Raw genomic sequence first — 23,222 nt, 5'->3', positions numbered from 1 at the left:
TTTGGCCTTGCCTGTTTGTCTGGGATTGCTGTTTTGCTTGTGGGGGCTATGAATCCAGGTGAGTCCAGAGTGCTGAGGGGCTTGGGATCCCTGCCTGTTTGCTTGTCTGCTGTCATGAGACTTTAATAAATGGAATGGCTGACCATTTTCAGGCTCCACAGTTCTGTTTCTGTCTGCTCGAATCCAATGGGAACCTGCATGGCCATGGTGGTGGCCACCTGCCTTACATTAATATTACAGCTTATTAGTAGAAGGAAAGAACTGTGAGGTTCAGACAATGGTAATTTCAAAGGGAGTCTTCAAATCTTTATTTTCAGGAATATGTTTTTTTTCCTTTCTATCCTTTTTTCCCCCATTATATTCCTCCCTTCCTTTTCCAAGAACTATGAAAGATAGTGGGTATGTATTTACTATTGTTTGGCATCTGGTTTATATTTTCAGTGGTTTTCAACTTGGGTCCAAAAATAGCCATTGGCTTTTTTTAGTATATTTGACAGTTATATTTGAGGTTTTGCTCATTGCCTTCTCCCCTACTCCCACCTCCACAGTGCCCACCAGGCTATTGTGAGAACAAATCTGTTAAAAGAAGAATTAGAGGAACTGAAAACTACTATGAATGCTTCAGAAGAGCAGAAGACCACAACTGTAGCCCAGAATAAGCAATTAGTAAGTCATCCAAGTACCTAGAAATTGACATATCACTTACAAAGCTGAACTCCAAGAGGGTTTATTTGGAGGCAAAAATCAGAATTCAGTAGGCTAATAAATGAATATTGTTAACTGTCCCAGTAGAGCCCAAGCTCTACGTGGATCAGGCGTCCCTGATTCAACTTCCCCGTGCAGTGGGACACTCCTGCTTATCAGCAGGACTGGCAGCGTCTTTGAGACTACTCTTGAGGCGGCTATGAAGATGCTACTGATGAGTGCCAACACTAACTGCCACCGGAGGAAAAGCATGAGACCAACACACAGAATTAGTTGCAATAATCACACAGGCAGTTTATTACTCACAAATCCTTTTGGCGTGCCTGGGTCCAGTTTAAGAGGGCCCTGTCAGTGTGCTCCTCTTGGCTGTCTTTGGTCAGAGCTCAGAGCAGTGTGGAGACAGTCTACCTTCACATTGGAGTCTGGGCGACTACTACATCAGGGGTCTCCTTGGCTTGTACCTTTTCTGGCCAACGCCTTCTAACAGGTGTCAATCTATAGGATTATAACCACCTTTTTGGGAGTTCCTTGCAGGGAACTCCTTTTATGTTAATCTACTGAAATGTTATATCAAACTGCTTTTTAAGATGTTCTTATTTACGTTAACTTACAAAGTTATGACATCAAGCCACTTCTTATCTATGTATAACTTCACACACACACTGGCCCTGCGTGAAAGTCATAGTCTGTTTATCACATCTGCACCCACTATATTAATTCCTATCCAGATGACATAACTTTATTTAATTTCCTTAGTTATTTTTAATATTATATCTTAATTACTTTTATATATCTTCAAATTTTTTATATTTCTATATATTTAATTACTATAACATTATATTACTATAACATTAACACCTTAGAAAAGGTAAGGCAGGTAGAATAAAAACCTGTGTTTTCCTTTTCAACCAAGTTTATTAAGATTCTTTACAAATTGCTTAGCCATATGCACAGTGACTTGTGAAGATCTGGAAGATCTGTGAAGTTGATAGGTAAAGTCATAAATATCTGATACTAAAACTCACTTGAATTTTCTAAAAAAATTTTTGTCAAATTTTAACTTTTTCTCAGTTTAAAAAAAAAATCAGTTTTCACAATACTTCCACATTACTAAGAAGTTCCATAAATCAGTTCTTAATACTAAATAAGCAAAGGCTTATAATTTTTTTTGAGTGAATTGCTATTAGACTAAGCTTAAACTCAGCTGACAGAGAAGCACATAATCATTTTTATGGAGAATGTTAAATTGCTATCTCAAGCTTTATTAATAATCTTCAAATGCTAATGATGATGGGGGTCAGCTGAAGGTCATTCAGACTAATTTATTTTTAGGTCTGTATTCATCAGGAGACTTGGGCTCCAGACTGTGTCAGTCACTTGTGACCTCCCACAACCAATACAGTTTAGCTTAGTTTCACTTTTACCTCAATAATAAAACGTGGTGACTAGACTCAGAGTGTCAGGTGACTGCAAGTTTCTTTGAATGCTTTACAGGAAAGATTCTATTTGGGACTAAGGAGGAGCTTTTGCATGGAGGCAATTAGAGAAATGAACAAGAGCCTATCCTTGAAAGTCAGATGGCCAGCAGTCAAATCCTGACTCCTAGGGCTGAGTAACTTCAGGCAAACCATGAAACCTCTTTAACCCTCAGTGTCCTCAGACCCTACGGCTGGGAAGGTAATATGAGTTATTACATCTTAGATAAGTTAGCTATTATTAAAAGTTCAGAGTTCTAGCCCCCTGGTGGGCAGAGCGTCGCCCCTGGTGGGTGTGCCGGGTGGATCCCTGTCGGGCGCATGCGGGAGTCTGTCTGACTGCCTCTCCCCGTTTCCAGCTTCAGAAAAATACAAAAAAAAAAAAAAAAAAAGAAGTTCAGAGTTCTAGATATACAATCCCAATCCTTTGTGTTTTATAGTGTTTTACATTTAAAAGGAAATTTGAATATTATATTTTATTGATAATCATATAAATTTTCTGAGGTAGAAACAGAAGTCCTCTCCTCCTTCTCCCTTTCTCTCTTTCTCTCTTTCCCTCCCAAAGCCATAACTCAATTGGTTCAAGCCCATCAGCCCCAGGGGCTGAGGATGGCTCCATGGAGCCATCACCTCAGGTGCTAAAATGAGCTCAGTTGTGAGCATGGCGTCAGATGGGCAGAGTATCCGCCCAAGACAGGGGTTGCTGGATAGACCCTGGTCAGGGCATATGTAAAAGTCTGTCTCTCTATTGCGCCTCCTCTCACTTGGAAAAGCAGAAAAAAATAGAAATAGAAGTAACTGTATTTTATTTAAAAAATTAATAGAATGATAGGTAAAGTCCAGAGATGTTTTGATTATTCAAAGTCAATTGTATAATAAATGATAAAGTTAGAATTGAACACAGGTCTTCTGATTCCAATTATGTGGGGTGTGTGTTCCTTCAGTCTTGTGCCAATAACATCATACATAGCCTGACATTTTTCCCTTTTACTTTTACCTGTTTATTCTGTGGAAACAAGAAAATGCATATTAACAAAAAATTCCCACAAAATTCTTATCATACCATATTCTCAAGATTTATTATTAACATTTTGTCATATATTTTGTCTTGGCATATTTTTTTTCTTCTAGTGGTTCTAAATTTGGGGCTCCATACATTGGTGGAACATATAAATGAGACTAAGAGACATGGACAAGAGTGTGGTGGTTACCAGGGGTGGGGGGAGGGAGGACAGGGGGAGAGTTAGGGGGAGGGGGAGGGGCACAGAGAACTAGATAGAGGGTGGCGAAGGACAATCTGACTTTGGGCGAGGGGTATGCAACATAATTTAATGACAAAATAACCTAGACATGTTTTTTTTGAATATATGTACCCTGATTTATTAATGTCATCCCATTACCATTAATAAAAATTTATTTAAAAAAAAAAATCTTTGAGTAGAAAGCTAGATCTTCTTGTGATTTCAAAGTGTTGTTTAAATAGGTGAGTTCACACTGCCTGTCATAAGTGGGTGGCAGTAAGTAGCAGGGAGAGGAGCCAGGAGGTTCTTTTTTCTGTTTGTTTTTCATCTTTCCCTCTCTGCTGTTATAGTTAGATTGCCTCAAGGAGAAGAGTGACTGTAAGGCCAGGAGCGCCATCGTGGCCATTCACATGCAGGCTCCCATTGGATTCCGGCAGACAGTAAAGAAATGGCAGAGTCGGAGGATGGTGGGCCATTCTGTTTATTGGTGTCTCACCAAGACAGGCAAGCCACAGAGAAGACAAGGGAAAAGCAGAAAACCTGCTTTTCCCATGAAAGGCAAGGGATCAGGGAGGCCCCTGAAATGGTGATAGCAAGAACCAAGAGAGAGCAAGCTCCTGGTCTGCCTCACTTTATAGCAGGGGTCCCCAAACTTTTTACACAGGGGGCCAGTTCACTGTCCCTCAGACCGTTGGAGGGCCAGACTATAAAAAAAACTATGAACAAATCCCTATGCACACTGCACATATCTTATTTTAAAGTAAAAAAACAAAACGGGAACAAATACAATATTTAAAATAAAGAACAAGTAAATTTAAATCAACAAACTGACCAGTATTTCAATGGGAACTATGCTCCTCTCACTGACCACCAATGAAAGAGGTGCTTCTTCTGGAAGTGCGGTGGGGGCCGGATAAATGGCCTCAGGGGGCCGCATGCGGCCCGTGGGCCGTAGTTTGGGGACCCCTGCTTTATAGTATAGAAATCAAAACCTTTTAATCCAATATACAAACAAGGAAGTCTCCGATACAAAGTCACTTATCTGAGGCATAATGGGATTCCTCATAAGAGTGCACCACCCCACATCATGCAACAGTCAAGGGTGTGGGGAAAGCTTAGTCTTAAAACTAAGCCTCAGGCTATAACAACCCAGCCTGCTTACTGCCTGTCTCCTACACACAGTGCAAACTATAAGCGAGCAAACATATGTATCAATTTACAAACTTATTTGACAACATTCCACCCCCTTTTGCTCACTTCACAATCTAAACCACAGGTATCTTCCATGATGGTCACTGTGCAAGGAGTGGGATACATTACATAAACAGAAACAGTACCAACTACAGCAATAGGATTAACAAATCAAAAGCTATGGGCGAAATGAGAGAGCTGTCAGTGGCACCAAGAGAGGCAAATCTTTTCCCTCTGGCAGAATACAGGCCAGAGTTTTGTCTGCAGACAGCACCATAGCTGGTACCAGAGGCCGCCGTTAGCAGGCATACCAAACCTTATTGGCCAATACACCAGCATCTGCTGGTTCTATATGTAGTAAAATAGGAGAACTCTTTATTGGCCATAAAGAAGTTACGAAGGTGCCCTTCATAATGCTGCCTCCTAAACACTCAAGGGATAATACACTTCTACCTTAGGTGGCCAGGTGCTGGTTACCCAAAGAGTTAACTGGAGGTCCACCTCTAGCCCCTATCCCTGTGGTGTCAACAAGGCCACCCATCTCAGATGGGGGGCCTATATGGTTTGGGGCCAAGTCCATTGAAGCTCTTGGCCTTTAAGAAGGGCTGTTGAGGCAGGCAAAACATGTTGCCCTGCTGTCCGAAACCTGGCTTAAGTAAAATGTCCTTGGTGCATACCTGCAACTGAATAGGGGTAGCTGTCTGATGCAGGAGGGCCTCTTCTGGAGCTGGTCCCCCAATCGAGGTCTCTCATTCAAAATCCAGAGTACTGTCCATAAGTGGTGTGTCCATCCAGTAAGGGAGCTGGTGCCCCCCTCCTGTCCCAGTCCCTGCTTTAAGAGTCTATTATACCACTCAGTGATAGCAGCAGCCTGGCAGTGGTAGGGAACATGGTACTTCTAGTCCACTCCTAGCTCTTGAGCCCATTGCCTCACCACTGAACCAGTGAAGTGGGTACTATTATCATTTTCAAGGACCAGCAGTCACCCATATGCAGCACTCAGGAGGTCCAGAGCCTGTATGACTGCCCTCTGGTCAGAGTTATGGGCGGGGTAAGCCATAAGCAGACTGGTGGCAGTATCTACACAAGTGACTGCATACTGGTACCCTTCTGACTTTGGTAAGGGTCCAATAATGTCTATCTTCCACCTTGTAAGTGGAACACAACCTCTCTGGATCTGTCCAAGTGACACCAGTGGTCTCCGAGGGTGTTCCTTGGAACATACTGCACATTGCTCACAGGCTGCAAGTACCTCTGCATAGAACACAGGTACCTCTGCATAGTTCCACGCCTTAACTGTAGCCCACATAATTTTCTGTCCTGCATGGAGCCGGCACCGGTGAAGCCACTGCGCCACATCACCTGCAGGTGCAGTCTCCAACCATCGCACCCTTGCCTACATATCTGCCTCATCATTCCCAGGATGGGCTAGAGGTGCATACCCTGTGACATGATATACCGTCACCTGTTCTGGTGTCCTATTTCCCATAAGTTCTGCCACATGGCCTGACCCCATAGTGTTTTACCATCCACTGGTTAATGTGCCAAGTAGCAATCCAAAGGGTTAGTCCACAATAGACAGCCCAGCTGTCAGTACAGATCACCAGAGGTGAAGGTTCATTATGGGAAACTACCCAAACAGCTCTTAATTCTGTCCATTGGCTGTTTTGGCCTGTGCCTGTGTCCATCCAAATAGTCTCAGTGGCTGGATAAAAGGTTATAACCATCCACTTGGTAGGTTGGCCCCTGCTGGAACCATCAGTGTACCAGGCATCCTCAGGGATGGGCACCTGCCCCTCTTGGTAGGGACTGACTTCAGGTTCTGCCTCCTGAGCCACAGCTGCACCCAACTCTAAGGTCACATAGGTGACTGAACCCAAGAATTCCTGCAGTTCTGCCCTCAACGGGCTGGTGCTAAGAGCACACTGTTGTTGCAGGTAGGCACCCTGCTTGGCCAGGGTGGATATTTGGGCCATACCACTACATGGTTTGGTTGCCCAATCTCTCACCCATCCTGCAATAGGGTATGTTGTCTTGACTCTAACTGGTGTTGTGGTTGTAATGCTCTCAGTGGTCTGGAGGTCATCATACACAGCTGCCAGCTGCTTCTCCACTAATGAGTAAGGAACTTCAGCACCTTTTCACAATTGGGACCAAAATCCAATAGGTTGCTGTAAGCGCTCTGTCCTCTGCCACAAGCCCCATCCAAACCCCTCCGAGGTTACATGAACATCAAGCTCACAGGGCCTGGCAGGATCAAACACATTCAAGGCCTGTGCCACCTTGACAGCTCTCTTAGCTGCTGCAAATAAACCTTGCGCCTGCTCAGTCCAATCCCAATGAACCCCCTTCCGAATAAGGTTGTACAAGGGGCATAGTAACTGAGCCAAATGGGGTATAAATGCTCGCCAATACCCCAACAAACCTAAGAATTCCTGTAACTGTTTTACCGTAGTGGGCACGGGGTATGCTTGGATCTTATCTATAACTGTCTCAGGGATAACTTTTGTCTTACCAGACCAGACAACTCCCAAGAATTTAATGGATAACCCAGGTCTTTGTAATTTGTTCTCGTTGACTGCCCAACCACATGCTTTCAAATGGGATAATAGGGTAGGGACTGCTTGCTCCAATTCTGAAAGAGAATCACTAGTTAGCATAATATCATCAATATAATGGTACTTAAAAACTGCCTCTGGTTGTTTCCATTTAGCCAGGTCAGCAGCCACCAGCCCATGGTACAAGGAGGGGCTATGCAAATAGCCCTGGGCTAATACTGTAAAGGTCCATTGTCTCCCTTCCCAACTGAAGGCAAATTGGTCTTGACGCTGCTCTGCAGCTATATCAATAGAGAAAGAAGCATTGGCCAAGTTTACCACAAAGTGGTATGTCCCCAACTCATGGCTTAGCCAAGGAGTAGTCAACCTTTTTATACCTACTGCCCACTTTTGTATCTCTGTTAGTAGTAAAATTTTCTAACCACCCACAGTAATGGTGATTTATAAAGTAGGGAAGTAACTTTATAAAATTTATAAAGCAGAGTTACAAGTTAAAGCATATAATAACAATTACTTACCAAGTACTTTATGTCGAATTTTCACTAAGTTTGGCAGAATAAATCTTTATAAGACAACTTACTATAGTTAAATCTTTTTATTTATACTTTGGTTGCCACCATGAAAGCTGGAACGCCCAGTAGTAGGCAGTAAGGACCACGTTGACTACCACTGACTTAGCCGATCCATCATGTTAGCTATTGAGGGAACAGCAGCATACAAAGGGGGAACAACTTTATTAAGTTCTCTGTAATCTGCTGTCATTCTCCAGGTTCCATCTGCTTTGCGCACAGGCCATACCGGGGAGTTGTAAGGACTGTGTGCTGGCCAGATGATCCCCACCTTTTCTAGTTTGAGGACTGTCCCTGTGACTTCTTCATAACCACCTGGCAGGCGGTACTGCTTGGTGTTAGTCACATGCCAAGGGGTGGGTAATTGCAAAGGGGAACGTGATGCGTGTCCCCACAACACTGCCTTCACAACCCTGATTTGCAGCTGAAACTCCCTGGCTGTATTTTCCAGCCAGAGTCTTTGCAAGACATCTACCCCCAAAATATATTCAGGAATAGGAGATACATACACCTTCTATGCCTTAGGAGGCAGTCTTCCTATCCCCAATGGAATAGTTATTGGCTTCACTTGAACAGTTTGGCCTCCATAACCGTCAATGGCCACTGGGGTCCCAGCAAACCGCTCTGGGTTTCCATAGAGAAGGGAACATTCTGCACCTGTTTCCACCAAGGCCAACACCCATTGTACATCGAAAGGGGACCAATGAATAGCCAGTTCCATGTGTGGCCTCCGGTCCCCGCCCATCCCTGTTAGACGGGTCCCTCAGCCCTTTTCCTTTTGAAACTGGTACAATGGGTCTTGGAAGTTCTCTCCATCAGCCGTCTCTATCATATAATCTTGTAACCGAGATGCGCGCGCGCACCAAATGTTTTATTGGTAGCTTCTGGGGCCTTTTGTCTCAGTGGCTGGAACTTCTATTCTGGTTTAAGCTGCTGCTGAAGGTCCAAAAGAATTTTATTAGACTGGCCATCCAATTTCCCCTTATCTGCTCCAGCAGCAATCAAATCTACCCACATCTGTGTTCGGGTAACCTTTATAGGCCCGTTTCCCTTGTTAGTTGGGGGGGGGGGCAACATAGGCAGCAGCCCTCACTGCTTTATGATCCCGAGCGGCCTCCAGCTCTCCCAAATCTGCTACCATCTGTGTAACTGCACTGATGGGCTGCCCCACATAGGGGCCCAAGATAGCCACAAGTGACCCAAAAAGGGCTGACGGGCGCTCGCAAGGATAAATTCCCTCATTTTTGCGGTAAACACTTCCTCGTTTGGCCTACGGGACCCAGGGTTGAAAACAGCATTCTTCATACCTAGTTCCCGAAGGACCTTTACTAACTCACTGTAGCACTGCCACCGACTCACTGCCACTGGCCATTCTCCAGCATTCTGCCAGACCATACGAATGGTGGCCATCACCCATTCTAATAGGGTATGGTCTCCTAGGTTGCCATGGTGGTTCTGAAGACGCTGCCTCAAGAAGGAGTATGTGGTAATGGCAGCCAATTTCTCCATCTCTGTTCCAGAAAGCATAATGCCATCCACCCTGTGTCCCATAATCGTAGTAACCAGGCTACCAGGGATTCAGTAGGTTTCTGCCTCAATTGTGCCCCCAACTCCATCAGCTCTGCCTGGGTACAGGGCCAGACCACAGAGGGTTCAATTACATGGGCAGGAGGCTGTGGCTGCCCCTGAGGGACTCTTTGTGCTGGGTTTTTACCTTCTTGGTGACCACTGGTTGGGCTCTCAGTGTGCGTATGGCAGCTTCAGCCTGAGCCTTCTCATCCTCAAAAGAGGAGTTGCAAGCGCCTGCTCCCACTGACTCAAAGCCAATCCACTGGCACGGATGCTGCTGCTCCTGTGGCGACTGTTTAGGCTCCTGTGGCTGCTGGCTTTTGGCCAAAAACTGAGACTCGAGCTCTTGAATCCACAATTGTTTCTCCAACAACTGCTGGTTCAAATGTTCAGCTTCCAGGGCAAAGTGCAACTCGCGAACCTGTGATTCCTTCTCCAGTGCTTGCTCCAATTCCAGCCTTTTCTGCCATTTGATTTGTAATTGTAATTCTGTCGACCTTGCGCAGCTTCTCACACAGAACTCCTGGTTTCCTCTTGAGTAAAGAACACGTAGCCCATGGCCCCTAAAAGGACAGCCATGGGGAGCCAGGACAGCAACCAGTCTTCTACCCCACCCCTCAAGGGTTGCGGCCCCATACGGATCTCCAAATCCTGCTGCAAACTATGCCAGTTGTAAGGCCAGGAGCCACTATCATAGCCATTCACATGCAGGTTCCCCTTGGATTCCGGCAGATGGTAAAGAAATGGCGGAGTCGGAGGATGGTGGGCCATTCTGTTTATTGGTGTCTCACCAAGACAGGCAAACCACAAGAGAAGACAAGGGATCTGCTTTTCCCATGAAGGGCCAGGGATCAGGGAGGCCCCTGCAATGATGATAGCAGGAACCAAGAGAGCAAGCTCCCGGTCTGCCCCACTTTATAGTATCGAAATCAAAACCTTTTAATTCAATATACAAACAAGGAAGTCTCTGATACAAAGTCACTTATCTGAGGCATAATGGGATTCCTCATAAGAGTGCACCACCCCACATCATGCAACAGCCAAGGGTGTGGGGAAAAGCTTAGTTTTAAAACTAAGCCTCAGGCTATAACAACCCAGCCTGCTTACAGTCTGTTCCACACACAATGCAAACTGAGCAAACATATATCAATTTACAAACTTATTTGACCAAGAGTGACCTTTCACAGATCCCAAGAAAATGGAAGGCTTAGCCACATACTGAAAACATTTCCAGGCTAGGCTCATTTGTGATGTGTCAATGCCATATTTAAAGTTAATAAAGGGAAAAATGTTGATAATCTTAGAAGTAAATATATTGTATTTTTACAAACTCAAATATTTTTAAATTACTTTTTAAAAAATAAATCAGAAGACAGAAATCCGGGCTCTGATTCATTAGATTCGGATTCTCCAAGAAGAGGTATGATGAAATCATTAAACATGGAAACAGATAAACATACAATCGTGGGTCCTGAAATTATGTGAATATTCAGACTCCTGTGGGCCAAAAACCAGGTTGCTTTGTGAAATGACAAACGAGGAAGAGTGGATGGGATTTTTATGTCTGAACAAAAGTATGTTATTACTTTGTATATATCTGGGAAAGAAATGGAATTTTAAAAATTCAAATTCAAGATAAAGTGAAATTAACCCATCTCAAAACTATCTAAATCAAAAAGGAAAGTATAGACGTTATCTATTAATTTTCTGTTATTATTCTACTGAACTAGGTGGCTATTGTCTTTATTCTAAGATTCAGCTCTTAAATTCATTAAAAGTCTGGCCATGGAAAAGCCATTTATCTTTTTTGAGTTAATAACACCTATTCCCTCAGTTACTTTAGAGATTAAAGTAGTGCATGTTGTCTACGGCCATACCACCCTGAACACGCCCGATCTCGTCTGATCTCATAAGCTAAAGTAGTGTGTGTGAATTTACTTGTTTAACCATACTGTGCCTCATATCGGTAGTATTAGTAAAATCTCTACAAATAAATAATTCCTTGCAATATATATTTTGAAGTAACAGAACCTTTAATCCAATATACAAAATAGGAAAGTCTCTGATATAAAGTCCACCCCACATCAAAAAGGGTGGGAAAGGCTTAGTCCTAAAACCAAGCACCAGGCTACAAGGACCCTGCCTGCCCACAGCCCACTCTCAAGACACATTAATATAATTACACCCATTCCAAGCATAAGGGCAACTAATATCATCACCTGCAGACGGGCTTCCACTTGGGCAGCGCCATCTTTAACAAAGTGAGCGTAATATATTTTATCTGCCCAACAAAATGGAAGTGTTTTCCTGCTGTATGTTTACTCACTGGCCAGTAGTGAGGCTAGAGTAAAGAAATAGTCCACCATTTTTTGGCTCCACTGTTTCTTTACCATCTGCCTGAATCTAATGGGAACCTGCATGTGAATTGCCATGACAGCGATGGCCCCTGGCCTTACATATGAACAATGTGGAGAGTTATCCAAAATATGAGCTAAGTGGACATTAAAGAAATTCCATAGTGGGTTGGAAAGGAATAATTAAAGGTGGCAAAGAAACTCTATATTAGATTAAGACATGTTATAGCTATAAGGCCAGTTTTCATGAAACTAGTGCTTTACAATGAAGCTCTCAATGTAAGATTTTTTTTCCCTCATATATAAGATAATTGACTAGCATCAAAGAATTGTACCATGTGGGTGGAGTGCAGAGTGCATTCCTAGCAGCTGTGGCTGATGCAATGCTGTGAGAACCCTCCAGCTCCCAGAAGCCTCCTGGGCACACCCAGGAAGGGAGCTCGCCCACTACAAGGAAGTGACTTAGCGCCAACCACGCAGCTCCCTGATCTTTTCAGCCATTGGCTGTAAGGTCCTATTGGCTGAACCCATGTATATAAGCTAGCTTACTTCCTGAATAAAGCAGATCTGCATCACTGAACCTGGTCCCCGGAGTCAGGTCTTTGTGTCTCCGTTGTCCTCACCCCCAGCAGGACTTGTCCACAACTGGCGCCCAGTGTCAGGCAGGGTCCTAACCAGCATCCAAGGGATGGGTGAGTGACCCTCTGCAATGGGAAACCTTCTCCCCCACTCTCGAGCCCCGCAGGCTCGAGCCCTGCACTCCCTATTGCAGGGTAGACGAGTTAAAGTTTGTGAAAAGAATCTCTGTACTTACTGGGAGATTCTCTCTAGTCTCAATCCCTGGATTGAGGATGCCCCAATTGGGACCTGGATACTTGGGCCCAAGCTTTCCGGCACGTCCGTTCGGCCGAAGTACATGAGGGACAAACCTTCCCTCTTGGCCTCATTCCTGCCCTGCTAGCAATACATGCCTGCCTGACCAGTGCTCCTTCTGGGGACCCTCTGCCAGTGCCAAAGATATTGCAGGCTGCCTCTCTCTCTGAGGAGCCCCTACCTCCCTATTTGCCCCCCTCCACTGAGGAGGAAAGTAGTTTAGCCTCTGACAAAATCGTGGCTGAGCGCGCAGACACGAAACCAACCGAATTGCTAACTGCACCAGCAGCTCTGCTGCCAGAAAAAGCGGAAGTCGCTATTTCCGCATTCCCTGCCAGGGCTCAATGCCCCACCCCAGCCTCTCAGACGCCATTTTCTCCAACACATGTTCCTGCTGCAGACCCATGGGCCAGCCTATATGCCCCCATGTGTCTTTTTTCTTTCTGTCTGTCTTGTCTATTTTTCTGAATCTCTTGCTTTCTCTCTCTCTCACCCCTCTCTCTGAAATGATGCTGAAAGGACCCAGCCACAGCTCAGTGGCAGGGACTGAACCCTCTTCTAATGCAAGGGAGAGGTTATGCTTATGTTTTTCAGCCAATTTGGATCCCAGGAACCCCCGAAATTGCTTGACAGGTTTTTTTGGGCACCCACTAAATGGTTCAGTCTTCACCCGTCCAAAGCCACAGCCCTGGCCTTCTCCACACTGACTATGCCCAAGGGGAGGAGGTCCTCAGCACTCCAGAAGAAGACCTTGGAGCCGGTGTGTGCACACCCCATCACCTGGGGGGATGTGGAGGCTTTGGTGGGGTGGGCCCAGAGAATTGCCCCTGATAAGCCCCCAGGACCTGGTGCTCTGTTCTTGCTTGTGTGTGCTATAGTATCCGCTGACTCCCAGACGCAGGCAGCAGCAGCCCGGGGCTCAAGCCTGGCAGCACAAGCTGGTGTTTTCAGTTTGTCTTTGGAGGATGAGGAGAATTGGGCCAGAGTTGCGGTTCGCAGACTCCAGAAAGGTAAACAGCAGCAGCTGCAGCGGGAGGATAAATGGAAGCCAGGTTTGCATTGCTGGGTGGCTGCTAGAACAGCAGGGAGTGCCTGCTAACCCGCTGGTGGGTTTGCTGACATTTTGGGACATAGGGGTGAATGCCATCATGCTCTCCAGAGCAGAGATGGAAATGCTGACTGCTATTGCCACATGCTCCTCCTTGGGACAGTTTAAGACCTGCCAGGATGGCAGGAATGAGGGGGGTGGCTAATGCCTCATGTGCATGGACTGATTTCCTGGACTACAACCCAAGTAAGCACTGGCTCCTTTGTTGGATGGACTTACGGATTTTGGACAATGTGAAATACCCTGATGGGGGTAGGGAGTGGCTTTGTTGGAAGCACTCCTCTGCCCTGGAAAGTTTTCCCCATAGCTATGAAAAAGGGTTGAGGACATTTTGTGTTTTTGGCAAAGTGCTCAGAGACTGGTGAAATGTACCTTTGTAATTGTTGAAATTGTATGATTTGTCATGTTATAATTTGTATAATGTGCCTTGCAACCATATGCAGTACGCAGCCCATGGCAAGCCATCCGTTTCATGTTTGGATGCTGCGACCTTTGTGGGAAGGGGATGTACATGGACCTACATCCATTTTTTACAATCAAAATGGAACTTTGTTTAATGACACCTAGGTCTCTGTAACACAAAGGGAGGGAAATGACATCCTGACCCCTAGGAGGAATCCCCTGTTTAAGACCCCGTTCTATTTCCTAACTAGTCAAACATTACAGAAACTTGCCTCATTGTTTAATCCAGCTAATCTATTAGCATATAGAATAACAGGTATTATAGTTGTTTTAGTTCTACTAGGGTTCTGTTGCATAATGCTTAGCATTCTGACGCTACAACAACAGCAAGCTGTCATTCATCAAGTCCAATTAGCCTTAATTAAAAGAGAAGGGGGAGGTGTGGGTGGAGTGCAGAGCGCATTCCTAGCAGCTGTGGCCGATGCAATGCTGTGAGAACACTCCAGCTTCCAGAACCCTCCTAGGCACACCCAGGAGGGAGCTCACCCACTTTAAGGAAGTGACTTAGCACTAAACACACAGCTCCCTGATCTCTTCAGCCATTGGCTTTGAAGAACATGCTGTAACATCCTATTGGCTGAACCCATGTATATATATAAGCTAGTTTACTTCCTGAATAAAGTGGATCTATGTCACTGAACCTGGTCCCTGGAGTCGTGTCTTTGTGTCTCTGTCATCCTCACCTCCGGCAGGACTTGTCCACAGTACCAAACCAGTTTAGAATTAAGATGAAAGAGATTTAGAACCCTTCATCACAACACAGCATAGCAATTATTAATTTACATTCAAAAAAGCCTATAAATGTCACTGCTAGTTAAGATTCCTTTAGGAGGCAAAAAACTGATGCATTGTGAAGAGTAACAGCAAATGATTTGGGTAGTTATTCTCATTCATTTATTGACTCAACATGTATTCATTGGGAGACCTCTATGAACTAGGCATTCTTCTAGATGCTGAGGAGACAAACTTAAGCAAAAAAGCCTATTTGGAGCTAGCATGTTAGATGATGACTAGTGCTATGGAAAAAAGAAAAGTGAAAACAGAATTGTGGAGGAGTGCAATTTAAACTAGGGTGGTTAGAACAAAAGTGGTACTGTGAAATTAATCATTTGGTTAAAAATTGGAAAGGAGGTTTATCTGTGAAAGAGTATTCCAGGCAGAGGAAATGGCAAGCTCAAAGCCCTAGTATTTTTGAGGCACAGGAAGGCCAGTGTGCCTGGAGCAGAGGGAACAAGTAACAAAAGATTTGGCAGAGAGGTGCTGGGAGCCAGACCCACAGGGTCTTATTTGGGCATTATATGGACTCCAGCTGTTTACGGTGAATGGGACCAAAGCTGGGAGACCATTTAGGAAGCCCTTATAATAATCCTAGCAAAACCTGATGGAGGCTTACACTGAAGCAATTAACAAGCAATTAGCAGTAGCAGTGAAGTGTGCAGACTAGCAAATGCTTTATAACATCTCCAAAGGCATTTTTTTTACTATTTATTTAAAATTTTATTTAGAAAATGAAATTTAACAGGGTGACATTGATCAATAAGAGTACACAGATTTGAGATAAACATTCCTATAGCATTTGAACTGTTGATTATGTTGTGTACCCATCACCCAAAGTCAAATCATTTTTCATCCTTATATTTGTTCCTCTTTACACCCTTCCCCCCACCTAACCCCCACATCCCTCACATCCCCCACATCCTCCATGTCCCCCTCTCCCTGGTAACCACTTTTATCTGTGTCCATGAGTCTCAGTTTTATATCCAACCTATGTGTGAAATCATACAGTTCTTTTTCTGATTTACTTATTTCACTCAATATAATGTTCTCAAGGTCTATCCATGTTGTTGTAAATGTCATAATGTCACCATTTCTTATATATTCAGGTAATTTGGAAGTTATCTCTTGATTGTTTCTAATGTCTCAGTGAAATACAAAGCAAAGTTATCAACTGAGAGTGAGGATGTTGAAAGAGGTATTGGAATTTCAAAGAGACAGAGGGATAAAATAAGGGAGAAGTTGGCGAACGTGTGTTAAAGGACTGATAGTAAATATTTTTAGAGTTGCCTGGCTAAAAAGCAATTATTGCAATCACTCACATCTGCCTTTGTAGTATGAAAGCAGCCAGAAATGATACGAAAACAAATGGGCACAACTGTGTTCTAATAAAACTTTATTTACAAAACCAGGGGACCAGCTAGAGCTGGCCTCTGTGGGTGGGGTGGGGAAGTAGGGGTAGTTTGCAAATCCCTAATTTAGGCAAATGGCCAGAAGAACAGACTAGAATTATATAAGATCACCAGTAAATATGGAGATTAAAGGTTAGGAGTTTAACCTGTCAGCTGTTGGTTCATTTGTATTTTTCTTTCAGAACATTATTCTGAAAGGGCACTGGCACAGAGTGAATGGCAAGCTGAAATTCAGCAAATACTAAGAAGTAGGGGGAGCCAAGGGAATTGAGGGGATGTAAAAGAGAGTGGTTATGATGATAGACTACAGAAATATATAAGCTGAGTAAAGAGACCGAGTTCACAAAAAAGTGGAAGGTGGTCAGATCAATGGATTACAGGCTCCAGTGGGATGGAAGGTTTGTTGATGCTCAAAGAAGAAGTCTGGAAGGACAAAAAGTGGTCATTAAAGAGTGAGATGCTTGCAGTTAATATAGTGAAAGGACTACAGTTGCTGGTAATGACAAGTGCGGAGGGTATGACCAGGCAGTGGATGGCTGTGGGAACTAGAAGATAACAAGGGACTACCTAGTGGGTCATGTTAAAAGGATCATATTATTTTTGGACAAAATTTAAAGTTTTGTTCCTTAGCTTAAAATGGATGATGATGTTAATGATGAAAATACTACTTCCTAAAAAAGATTTTGGGATATTCTTTTTTGGGGGGAGAGGGAGGGCTAACTCTAAGAATACTATCTTCTTTTCCATAGAATACCAAGAATATTATGGATATGTACACATTGGAAAAGAATTTTGAGCAGTTGTCTAAAACTGAGACAGATACCAAGTAAGCACTTAACCAAATACTGGTAAAATATTTTCTTCCATCAAGCTAATACTACTGTATAAAGATGCCTATGTTTCATTGATGCAATAAACTTTTGTTATAAATTTTAAAATTTGTACTTCTCAAGATGTCTGTATTGTATAAAAGGCAATTTCTATTTCTAATATAACAGTTTACTGATAAATAATACACATGCAATTAAATTCACACTTAAAATGTACAAGCCAGTGTTTTTTAGTATGTTCACAGAGTTGTGCAACCATCACCAAAACCAATTTTATCTTTTATTTTCTTTATTTTTCATCTAATTTCTTGGAGTGATATTAGTTAATAAAACCATAAAGGTTTTAAGTGTACAACTCAATAGCACATCCTCTGTCTACTGCATTGTGTGCTCACCACCCAAGTCTCTTTCCGCTATCATTTACCCCCCTTTGCCCTCTTCCAACCCTTCCCCTTTCCCTCTGGTAATTGCCATACCGTTGTCCGGATCTGTGGTGTTGGTTGTTGTTTTAGCTTAATCCCTCACCTTTTTCACCCAGTCCTCTACCCTCCCCACTGACAGCTACCAGTCTGTACCCTGTGTCCATGTTAGTTTATTTTATTCATTAGACTCCAAATGTAAGTGAAATCATATGGTCTCTTTTTTTTCCCTTTGACTGGCTTATTTTACTTAGCATAATACCCTCCAGGTCCATCCATACAAAAGGTAAGATTTTCTTCTTTTTTACAGCCAAGTAGTATTCCATTGTGTAAATGTACCACAGCCTTTTTAGCCTCTTATCTGCTGATGTACACTTGGGCTGCTTCTAAAACTTCGCTATTATAAATATGCTTGAATAAAAATAGGGGTGCATATATTCTTTTGAATTAATGTTTTCAGTTTCTTTAGGTATATTCCCAGAAGTTGAATTGCTGGGTCATGAGGCAGTTCCATTTTTAATTTTTTGAGGTAACTCCATATTGTTTTCCACAGTGGCTACACCAGTCTGAGGTCCCACCAACACTATATGAGGGTTCTCTTTTCTTCACATCCTCACCAACACTATTTGTTGATGTATTGATGATACGCATTCTGACAGGTGGGAGGTGATGTCTTACTGTGGTTTTAATTTACATTTCTCTGATGATTAGTGAGGTTTAGCATTTTTTCAGTCTATTGACCATCTGTATGACCTCTTTGGAGAAGTGTCTATTCAGGTTATTTTAATTGGATTTGTTTTTTTCTTGGTGTTGAGTTGTGTAAGTTTGTTATAAATTCTGGGTATTAACCCCTTATATGACGTAGCATTGGCAAATATGTTCTCGCATTTAATCGGTTGCCTTTTCACTTTGTTGATGGTTTCCTTTGCTATGCAAAAGCTTTTTATAGTTTTACGTAGTCCCATTTATTTATTTATTTATTTATTTTTCTTTTGCTTCCCTTGCCTGAGGAGGTAGATTAGAAACAATATTGTTACAAGAAAAGTAAGATTTTATAGGCTATTTTTCTTCTAGTATTTTTATGGCTTCATGACTTACATTTAGGTCTTTAACCCATTTTGAGTTTATTCTTGGGTATGGTGTAAGAAGGAGGTCTAGTTTTATTTGTTTGCATATATCTGTCCAATTTTCCCAACAGCATTTATTAACTAGAGAGTCTTAACCCCATCAAATGTTCTTCCCTCCTTATTGACCACAAAGTTGTATGTTTATTGCTGAGTTTTCTATTCTGTTCCATTGATCTACATGCCTATTTTTGTGCCAGTATCATGCTGTTTTGATTACTATCTCAACTTAAGCAAGTAGTTAACCTCTTTAAGTCTCAATTTTCTCAACTATTAAATGGATATATTTTTTACCTAATGCATAAGCTTGTTGCAAACTCAAATGACATGATTATGTGAAAATACCTTTAGAACTCTAAAGGCATGTCAAATATGTATGATTATGATGATTTTATGACTACGCTGATTATTTTCCAATTCAATCATTATCCATATTTATCAGTTATATTTAGAACTCTGCCTTTGGTTTGAATAAACTGATATATCTTTACTATTCACCTTGCTAAAAGAAGTTTTAAACATTTTAAAACTGTTTTTAAAAGAGGAAGAGTTTTCTATGTGTTCACATGCAATCTGTGTTCATGTCTCATCTAGAATTATATTTTTGCCAAAAAAGATTCTATATGAAATGGGAAAGTCACTCAGCTGAAGATGGAGACTCATATTCTAGGCTTGGTTCTGTCATTAACTATGTGTGACATTGGGCAAGTCTCTGACTAGTGTTGAGCCTTGATTTCCTCACGGATAAAGTGAGTGCAACAACCCCAGCCTCTAGGATTGTTGTGAGGCTTATGAGGCTTACATGAAAGTTTTTTTAAAAAGTGAAAAACATATGAATGTTAAAGGTGCTTCAAAAACATGTCTCCCTATTGGAACAACTTTGTGCCACTGTCTTTTATCAAAACAATGCCCCAATGGTCTTCACTAGTTTTGTTTCTTTTCAGATGCAGTTACATGTTTGAGAAAACTTTGCTTAATAAAGATGCAACTTTGCAGAAGGTTAATTCTATTCCTTTTCATGAAGTCCTGTGGAATTGGCTAGTTCTCTCCAAATCATAAAGGAGATGATCATTTGTGTAACTTTACCCCTTATTAAAATATCTGATTCTAATATTCTCTGAAGAATATTAGACTTTTCTTTATAAATTTTATAAAAATATGCTTTTGAATAAAGAATAATGACTTCTCCATCTGGTACAAGTTTCACCATATCCTAAGTTCTGGGTGGTGTTCATTAATCTATGCAACAAATATTAGTGTACCAGTTTATCAGTCACTGGCTAGATACGGTGATACAGTTTTAATTTATAACAACACAAATGCATATGCAATCATTCATTTTGGGGAAGAAGAATATATCCCCAAATTATTTTCTCCTTAGTTTGATTGATCAGATAGATAGATAGATAGATAGATAGATAGATAGATAGATAGATAGATAGATAGATATTCTATTTATCCTTGTATCCTGTGATCATAGCCTATCTGGTAGCAAAAGAACAGAGATTCTGGTTATGGTGGCTTTAAGAGACACAAAGGACATAGCCCTAAGTTAATAATCTTCTATATTTCAAGATAGGAAAGTAAAGAAAGAGCAATATTTCTCTTCCTTTTCCTTCATGTTATATTTCACAGAAGTTACTGATGACTTGTAGACATTGACCCAGATACTAAATATTATAAATGTTTATCTTGTTATTATAGGTATTCTCTGTCTCCACATGGTGACATAGTGGTAGTGGTGGTGGGTCACTTCCTCCATAAGTCTGATCTTTCCACCACTTTGCACTCCTGCCCAGTATTCATAAGGTATTGATTGGACATTTTCCATATTCCAGGTACCATGCTAATCGTGAGGTAAAATTATAGGTCAAACATTGCCTGTACCCTCTGGTCTTGTAGTACAAAACTGTGATTTTAACAGAGATATCATTTGAACTGAGTTAAAATGGATGCCTTAATAATTCATTAGTCATTTTTAGGTAAAGACTGATATGATTTTTTTCTTAAGTGTATAATGATAATAAATATAATTTTGACTTGAACTTAAGAATTACCATTCAGGGTTTGATTCCATTGAACCAGGCAAACACAGAGCATACCATCACCTGTTAGATATAGTTAGTTACCTTGCTGTTTCATTTTTTTTTTTTTTATACAGGGATAGAGATAGAGTCAGAGAGAGGGATAGATAGGGACAGACAGACAGGAATGAAGAGAGATGAGAAGCATCAATCATCAGTTTTTTGTTTTGACACCTTAGTTGTTCATTGATTGCTTTCTCATATGTGCCTTGACCACGGGCCTTCAGGAGACCGAGTAACCCCTTGTTTGAGCCAGCGACCTTGGGTCCAAGCTAGTGAGCTTTTTGCTCAAGCTAGATGAGCCCGCGCTCAAGCTGGCGACCTCGGGGTCTTGAACCTGGGTCCTCCACATCCCAGTCCGATGCTCTATCTACTGCACCACCACCTGGTCGGGCTTTTGTGTGGTTTTAATCACAAACACAGACTGGTTTAGTTTTTAAATAATGAGATTGATAGGAGATTTTATTTATTTCATAAGGCATTTAAGCATTTACAATTCTTTTGTGGCTCAGTTTGGTAGTTATTCCAATAAACATGATTTTGTGGACTCAGGTATTTATTAGCTATTAATTTTCTCTTCTACTTTTCAGAAGGATTTAAGTATAGAAGAACTTAAAGCAACCATCATAGAATATGAAAGCATTATAGAGGCATCCCATAATAATTTCACAGCTTGCAAGGTGGGGTTGTTAATTATAAATTCCTTCTAGAGTAACACTACAGCCTAATGATCTATGGGATTCTAGAATTTATGAGGGGTTAAGAACAAACTGGCTCATGAATTACAGCACTTGCAACAGGAACTTATCATATAAGTGCACAGCAACCCCACAACTGCCTTCTCTCCTGTGCCTCCACCCTACACCATTGGCCTACTGAGCCATCTGCAGTTCTTGAATGTGCCACGTTCTTTTCTTTACCTTTGTAAGTGGTGTTCTCTCTGCTTCTCCCCAACAGGTCTCCTTTACAAGTGTTTCATGGCCATCCCTTGTTTTTCTCTTACCTTGAGATTAAAGTAACCCTTTTAAGTGCATGCATAATCTGCTGTTCTTACCACTCCTCTAACATACACCATTTTATACTATAATCATTTGTTTCTGAATATGTATAATATGCTAATCCAAGAATCCACAGGACTCACTCAGTATAACAAGAATAAGCCAGTGGAGTGAGTGCACATGCTTACATTATGAGAGTTACCAATGAAAAAAGGGCATTATCCCAATGAAGGCAGAGGAGACTATTCTGCTTAGCGCTAGCTAATTTGTTACATCAAGAATATCTGGACCCAATGTGACCACATCTGGTTTTTAAAGCAAAGTCAGAAATCTAGATTTTTAGTGAAGTTTTCTCATTTTTAACTATTGGCTCCAATTCGTTTATAAAAAAAGTGTGGCCTATTTATTTGCAACTACCTGGCATCCCTAGTCTGTGCAGCTCCTGGAGGCAGACGCTCTCCCTATCTCCACATTCCACTGCAACCTTTCGTACACATGAGAGCTTCCTAATTGTTTGGTGATAAGCAGACCCTATTCTATTGACTCAAAACATAATGTTGGATGTACCACCTAACCAGATGGGATTACTGTTCTTATTTTTTCAAGGAATGGGATCCAGCTGAATGTTAGTGGAGAGCATAAGAATATCATCTCTAAAGGAGAAAAACCTTTATGTTCTGAACTCCTTCTTGCACAGTCTGTAGAGGTAGGTAATTACTATCAAGTGGAAAGCTTAGAAAATAATCACCACATGTGATGACTTACTTTTTTTTTTTTTTAAACAACTGATAATCAATTTATTAAAAAGGCTGATTTAAGCATCTGCAATGGTGACTTCAACCTCAACTCCCGGCTCAATACTGATGGAAGTAATCTGTTTAACAATCTCAGAAGGGCTGTGCAGGTCAATGAGACATTTGTGGATCCTCATCTGAAACCGATCCCAAGTCTTGGAACCCTCCCCGCAGGGAGTTTTTCTTGTAGTGATTCTCAGAGTCTTGGTAGGCATCCAAACGGGTCCCTTCACTTTGAGATTCTTTTCCTTTGCACCTCTGATCAAGTCAGCACACACTAGAGAGAAAAAGATCTTTCAGTTCACTCAGAACAACTGAAGGAGGCTTAAGAAATTTTAACTGCTGCTGGCTCAGAATAGTGTATAAAACTATCATTTTAATTCAACAAGTGATTATCTCCTCATCGCCAGATGACTTACTATTAAGTGAAGGTCCATAGCTTGCTGAAAAGCATTCGTGATATTTTGAGTGAATCTGCAGATAGTTTTTAGAATTCAAGTCTAAAGGCTAAGCCTGGAAGTTCAAACCTTTTCCAAGTTATGGCTTAAAACTATAGTGAAGGTCAAACATGGGGCTTTGGATCTGTGTATTCAATGAACCTGGATTTCAGAGGTTTTTATATTGTTGTATTTCAGAACAAACTGCCTGCATGTTCCCAGCCTGGGGTCCCAAAGGAAGCAGT

At 42.0% G+C, this 23,222-nt stretch overlaps 1 non-coding gene across 1 annotated transcript; it reads right to left on the bottom strand.

Moving 5' to 3' along the window:
- Positions 1 to 22,883: 22,883 nt before the first annotated feature.
- Positions 22,884 to 22,949, bottom strand: LOC136389984 (small nucleolar RNA U54). Its single transcript, XR_010748516.1, has one exon. It is a non-coding gene; the product is annotated as a small nucleolar RNA U54 (small nucleolar RNA).
- Positions 22,950 to 23,222: the final 273 nt, after the last annotated feature.

The sequence above is a fragment of the Saccopteryx leptura genome, chromosome 1 (genome assembly GCF_036850995.1).
Source record: "Saccopteryx leptura isolate mSacLep1 chromosome 1, mSacLep1_pri_phased_curated, whole genome shotgun sequence".
Classification (NCBI taxonomy): domain Eukaryota; kingdom Metazoa; phylum Chordata; class Mammalia; order Chiroptera; family Emballonuridae; genus Saccopteryx; species Saccopteryx leptura.
Note: the sequence above shows the minus strand (reverse complement) of the source record. Positions and strands in the feature narration are given on the sequence as shown.